Consider the following 6904-nt stretch of genomic DNA (forward strand, 5'->3'; position numbering starts at 1 on the left):
TTAAAGCTAACAGGTGGTAAAGATACATACGAGCAGTATTAATCGAAACCGAAAATGAAAAGAACAAACACGAATGTTGTCAAAATTCTTGCCCTGGAAATCCTGCTTCAGTTTGGCCAACCTCAAACACGTTTTGTTCCTCTGACAGTTTTTTTGCACTCTGCTCCTTGATTTGTTACAGCTTTTGGCAATCTATAGTAGGCCTACTCCAAATATGTTTTTCTTGGTCCGACTGATTAGTACAGCCCAAAACATGACCATAACTGGACATTTTCTGCAGCAATAATCAGCAAAATATGCAACTTTCGTTCGGTTCATTGTTTACATTCAGTCCCAACAGCGACTGTTTTGCTAATTTTTAGAGAATGGCATTTTGACCACATATTTATTAAGAGACCATATTATATTTGTAAGCTTAAATTAACTAATTCATTAGTTTATTTTTGTCACGCATTTCATTTGTTGCTGCGATGAACCAATTAAAATGTGAGCTAGTGATGAAACAAAAGTGCTCAAAAATGGTGAAAAATTAAACGGTGATTTCAGCATCTGAAAATACAAAATTTCCGTTTAAATGGACCTACTTTAATTAATAAACTAAATTTGTGGTGTGTGCTTGCCTAGTCCAGATACATACTACTGTTCAAATATTTGGAGTCAGTCCACCTTATTTTTCCAATGGCTATTTGTAAATGTTATGGGTCTGGCTTCTGGTCTCATCAAAGTCCAGCTATTTTTAGCTGTACAAAACATCGTGTTTTGCTGCTTGATATTGCAAATTGGTGTGTCTTACAACATTATTTTAATGTGCTCTTAATTAATAATGAGCACACTTGTTTGTAGTACGAACAGTTTTAACGTTTACTGCAGATTTGTTATTCCTCTCGTCTCGCCTAGGCTTACGTCCGCGTTTAAAAAAAGGTGAATAATAGTTTTTAAAGAAAGAAGGATGCTTTAAATGAATCAAAAGTAACAGTAAATATGTTTATAATGTTACAGAAGATTTATATTTCGATTAAATGATGTTGTACTGAACTTTCTATTCATCAAAACCCCCTGAAAAAATATATCACATTTTCCACAAAACTATAAGCAACTGTTCAAAGATTTTGGTGATGATAAACATTGATGATATATGTTATCACATTTTGATAAAATATATCACATTTTTTTTACAAAACTATAAGCAACTGTTCAAAGATTTTGGTGATGATAAACATTGATGATAAATGTTATCACATTTTGATAAAATATATCACATTTTCCACAAAACTATAAGCAACTGTTCAAAGATTTTGGTGATGATTAACATTGATGATAAATGTTTCTTGAGCAGCAATTTAGCACATTAGAAAGATTTTTGAATGCTGAAAATTAAGCTTTGCCATCACAGGAATAAATTACATTTCAAATTATATTAAAATAGAAAAGGAGTTTTAAAGTATTGTTTACAAAAATGCAGCCTTGCTAAGCGTGAGAGACTAAACCAAAATCTTTGAACAGTAGTGTAATTTAGATATCTTTTAATGTGTAAACCATCAAGTTCTTTGTGTTTACAAGATTCTTTATTATTTTTCACAAGTAGAGTCAATGAAAAATGTAGTTTCTCTGATATTTAAGAAACAAATCATTTTTCACAGGCTGTGCAATATATGCACGACAAGTAATGCAACAAAAATGAGAAGTGTAAGTGCACAGTGTTGAAGATAAAACGTTCCTCTGTTAAAACACAGCCAGTATGTTTTTCATATGTATCAAGTTACATCTGATGCAAATCTACACATTTTCGTCTGTCTATTGCTATGGATGGAGGTGTGCAAGAGTTACAACTCACAGAAAGCGGAAAGAAAGTTTTCACAATTCAGTTGCCAGTATTGCGACACAGAGTTAAACAACATTTAGCTAATGTGTGCAGTTTTCCTGTGTTATGAAAGAATATTATGGGCGCCACAAACTCTGAAATCTGGACTGCTAGCAGTAGAGGCAGAACCTGACATGGCAGATGTAGCCAGTCAGTCTTACTAACTGAAAAGTAGATTAAAACACAGATTTGAGGCAGAAAGTATATTGCTAATACAACAAAGCTGTTCAAAACGAACCGAATAGCAGTCTGTTTGATTTTGTCAGTTCTTGACGTCTGACTGCCCTTTCCAGATCCAGCAGGGCGTAAGACAAACAGCACACCCGCACAAAAGGAACAACTCACGGGCACTGCTGCACAAAAAGAAGCCATAGTCAACGGATGATACATAGTGATATTCAAAACAACTGTGACTATTCCCATACTGACGATGTACATCCAAACAAGTGTGGAGAATATATGTGCGTGTATTTGCTTTGTGGAAGCTTTGTGGTTTATGTATACTACAGGATGAGCCACAGCAATATACAAGTCTATAGTCATGCCGACGAAGAATAGAGAACCTCCATTCAAACTGCAGCTGTGGCAGGCCGTCATGTATTCCTGTCTGATTCCCGTCACTCCACCCAGGTTCCGGACGATGCTTAACAGAGCACGGATGTAGAATAAGGAATGTGAGCAGGCTAGATGAAGAAAGAGGATTTCGCTCTGGGAAGACGAAGATGAGTTTCCTGGGCTTGCAGGTGTCCCACATTGTTTGAGAAGTAGGTCCATGATCACATAGAGGGTTATTGGAAGATTGACAACAAGATTTAGGAAATCAAGGATCAGGCTGTATGAACCTGTGCAGAGCTGCTCGTGGGATGAAATGTTGGAGAAATTCCCATCTACGCTCTGGGAAGTGTTTGTCACCCACATCTCCATTCTTCTTCCACAAGTGTGGTTTTTCTTAATGGGGGCCGGATTTTATAGTACCAGCATCTGGCTGTGATTGATGTGTCTGTCATCCATTATCTGTGATATATTTGCATTAAGAAGGTCGAATGACCATTTGCAAAACCAGCTTATTTCCCACTTTTTTTCTGACTCAGAACATACACCTGTTTCAGGAAAACCATCTGATGTAAAGTGACAAACCTAAAGTATAAGCCCCGCACGACACTCTTGTTTTAGTTTAGTCATGGCCATGTTGTTCTAATTCTTTTTTTTTTGTTTAATCTCAGCAACAATTTAAAGAGATAATTCACCCAAAAATCAAATATTGACTCTTTAAACTTAAAATAAATAATAATAAGGTTAAAATCTGGTTTCTTTAAAGTTTAAAAAAAACCCAGATTTTATCATTATTTTTTGTTGGATACATGTCTATATTTTAAGGAAAGGAAAGGAAGGAAAGGACGTGACGTGTGGCCAAGTATGGTGACACATACTCGGAATTTGTGCTCTGCATTTAACCCATCCAAGTGCACACACACAGTAGTGAGTAGTGAACAAACACACACACACACAACAACACACACACCCAGAGCAGTGGGCTATACTGAATCTATATGTTAATAAAAAAATATAAAAAAAAGGGTGAATGGAATGAATTCATATACAGCAAACTATATGAGGTGAATCCAGTAGTAAATGAAAGAAATAGTTACTATTTATACAAGATGTCAGTTTGGACATTCAAAACTAACTTGTTCATTTTTTGAAAGGGGAAGAAAAACCAGTTTGTGAATTTTTTACCGTAAAACACATTTTAATAGAATGTCCCATTTTAAACGATATTAGTCAAATGTTTTTACTTGACTATCTTTAAACTAAAATATTTTTTTAAAAAGGTCTTTCCTGGAAGAGACATAACATAACATAGTGTAAAATAGTGTTAAAAAACACCCTTTTGACCAAAAATCACTTCTTTTTAAACAAAGTTATTTTAGTGCATTTGCCTTTAAATGCTAATGAGCTCTGCTCACCCCGCCCCTCTCTTCTTTGGGGTGAGGAGCCGTTATGTTTACTTCAGCCGTGAAACTTGCTAACTAGCACATTATTAAGAAAGGGAATTTAAAAATAAATAAAAACCCCTTATACTCACTTCTGCTGTAGGTGAAGCTGGATCAGAAATGATTTGTGCGAACATAGATGCATTTATGTAGATCGCTGGGCGCATCTCCTTCTAAAACAAAAGTAATGTTAATCCTCTGCGTCTTCAACGGCTTAGATGTCAGGAGTAAATGATGACTGCTATATTCTTTATTACATCCAACCACAAAACACAAATAAGAGACCTTCTTTTCTTCCGCTGCACTGGAGTCGAAACAACAGCAGTCGGACTGTTTAGCTCACTCACTTTAGCTCACTCACAATGAGCTCACTCAGCTCATTTAGTGTGGGTCTAAGGTAAGACGGCCGTGTCAGTCAACTATCATGAGATCGGCCTTGGTCAGTGTGATGTCACAGCAACAAGAAGCTGAGAATGACACTGCCAACACACATTTATGTTCAAACAACATGTAAAAGTGAATTTTGCATCCAGTGACCCCTTTAAGAAATGTTTATGTTTATGAGAGGCTTCCATCCCTCCATTTAAAGTCCAGTTATAGCTAAAACTTTGAAGATTCAAAAAGGCTGTAAAATGAATCCATGTGAATTGCTCCATTTAATCCACGTCTTGTGAAGAGATATGATCACTTTATATTATGAACAGATTTAATTTAGGCTTTTATTTTTTATATAAACATGCATACATAGAGCGCATCACATATGGTAAACATAAAACTCATATGGGTTCGTTTTACAAAGCTTTTATGACCAACGGGGGAACAGAAACCTCTCGTGTTTTATTAAAAATATATTCATTTGTGTTGTGAAGTTTAACCAAAGTCATACAGGGTGACTAAACAATGGCAGAATTTTTTGGTGAGCTATCACTTTAACTAAAATTAACTAAAATTAGGGTATATGTCATTTGCGTGGGTCATACAAATTTACGGAAAGGACCAGAATGAATTACGTGGGAGTGAGCTGGTTGATCAAGAAAGTCTTGCTGGTTGAACTAGTTGAAAAGTCGGTTTGGGCCAACATCTCATCAGAAACTCAAACAGATTGATCATTTGATAGTTTCACTACAATGGTTTTTACTACAAATATAATGGTTACTAAACTATACACTTGATAAATCTGGGGTTAGTGTGTGTTTTTTTTTTTTTTTTTATAATTCTCAGACCAGGAAATCTATATGCATACTTTCAGTGTGCTCACATATTAGTGACGAATCAAATGGATTGTTACTGAAAGGTACTGCAAGAAAAGACAGCTACGTACTGTAACAAGTCACCTTATCCCATTTAAGCCCACCGGCAACTATATTTGCCACAGTTCATAGTTGTCATTTTCCTTTTGCAAGTATTTTTCTAGATGTTATCCATGTTTGATGTCTCAATGACATGCATGCAAACAACCAAATATAACCATATAGTCACTTTTTTTCTGTCACAAAAGGCTGTCAACTGCCCCTACTTCCAGAAAGCATGGTGAAGGCAAACCCTCCCAAAGAAAGGTCATTTTCATGAAGCTCTCTAGAATCATCCTTAGAATCATACTTGTATGCAACTATACTGTTGCTAGCATTATGCTACTGATGTTACCTTCTTGTTAAAAAAACAAGCTAATCATGCTAACAAATGTTAATCATGTTAGTTTGTTGCTAGCATCATGCTAATCACATTAACAGCTTGTTTAAAACGTTACCATCATGCTAGCAACATGTTAATCATGCTAATTTTGTTTTAACATTTTACTTGTGTTAACATGATGCTGACACGATTAGGGTTACTATTAGTGCCTAGTGCTGAATTTTGCCATGGTAAGCACCACTCACTTTTTCTTCAGATAATGTACATATCTATTTATATGATTTATTTATTTTTATTTAACTTTTTAAATCACATTGCCCTGTTGGGGCAACTTAATGGCTGCACTTTGTTCTGCAATATGTTCCCTGTTGAAAAAACCAGCATATACTGGTAAGGTGGGTTTATGCTGGTTTACAAACCAGCTAAGGACCAGCATAAACCAGGTAAAACCAGCATCCCAGCATCAAAACCTACCTAACCAACATATGCTGGCTTTTTCAACGGGGTTCCACCACTTTAAGACAAATGGATATGTATTTTGTTGTTTTCATATTCAGGGAATTATTAGATGCAGCTTTTTTAGGTTTGCATCAAATGTTCTTCAACTTTTACACAGAATACATTGTTTATAAATAAAGATTGATCTGTTGAAAGCAGTTATTTTGAGTTAGATGCCAAATGTTCTCTTCCTATTTAGATTTGACATTGAAGGGGTGCATACAACATATTTGCTCACCGGCAACTATAGTTACGATTTTCAAGAAAAAAAAAAAAAACTGGGGAAAATAAATGCAGAATATGTTCCTGATTTTGCTGAGTTAGATGTGTTTCTGGGTCAACATATTTTGTTGACCCTGGAACAACATTTTAATCCAAAAAATTAAACTTCACCACATCCTTACACCTAAACCTAACCATACCCATGAGTAATCACATAAACCTAACCTTACCCATGAGTAATCCCTAAAATCAGAGGAAATGAATAGATGAATGACACTGATGTACAAGCACCAAACACTGATTGTAAGCCTAAACTTGACAAAAACTATAAACTGTCTTTTTAAATCTGAAGGTTAATCACAGTGTTGTTCCAGGGTCAGCAAAGATGTTGATCCAGGAACATGTTGTACTTGGTAAAATCAGGTTCTGCAGACATTGCGACACTATTAACATGACTATATGCATGAAACCATTCAGAAAAATTTGGGCACAAATGGATTATTTGAAAGATGTCTGCTGCCTGGTCAAAAAAATGGTTCTTTGCGTGGAGATGTAAAAGTAAAAGAACGACATATGGCATTGGAAGGCTTTCTTCTGTTTTGTTCTTGTCTATTTATTCTTTTAGATGACCCTAACATCACCACAGACATTTAGAGGGTGACAAACACCCCCCCCCCCCAATACTTACAAATGGCCA

Source organism: Labeo rohita, chromosome 3 (assembly GCF_022985175.1).
Source record: "Labeo rohita strain BAU-BD-2019 chromosome 3, IGBB_LRoh.1.0, whole genome shotgun sequence".
Classification (NCBI taxonomy): Eukaryota; Metazoa; Chordata; class Actinopteri; order Cypriniformes; family Cyprinidae; genus Labeo; species Labeo rohita.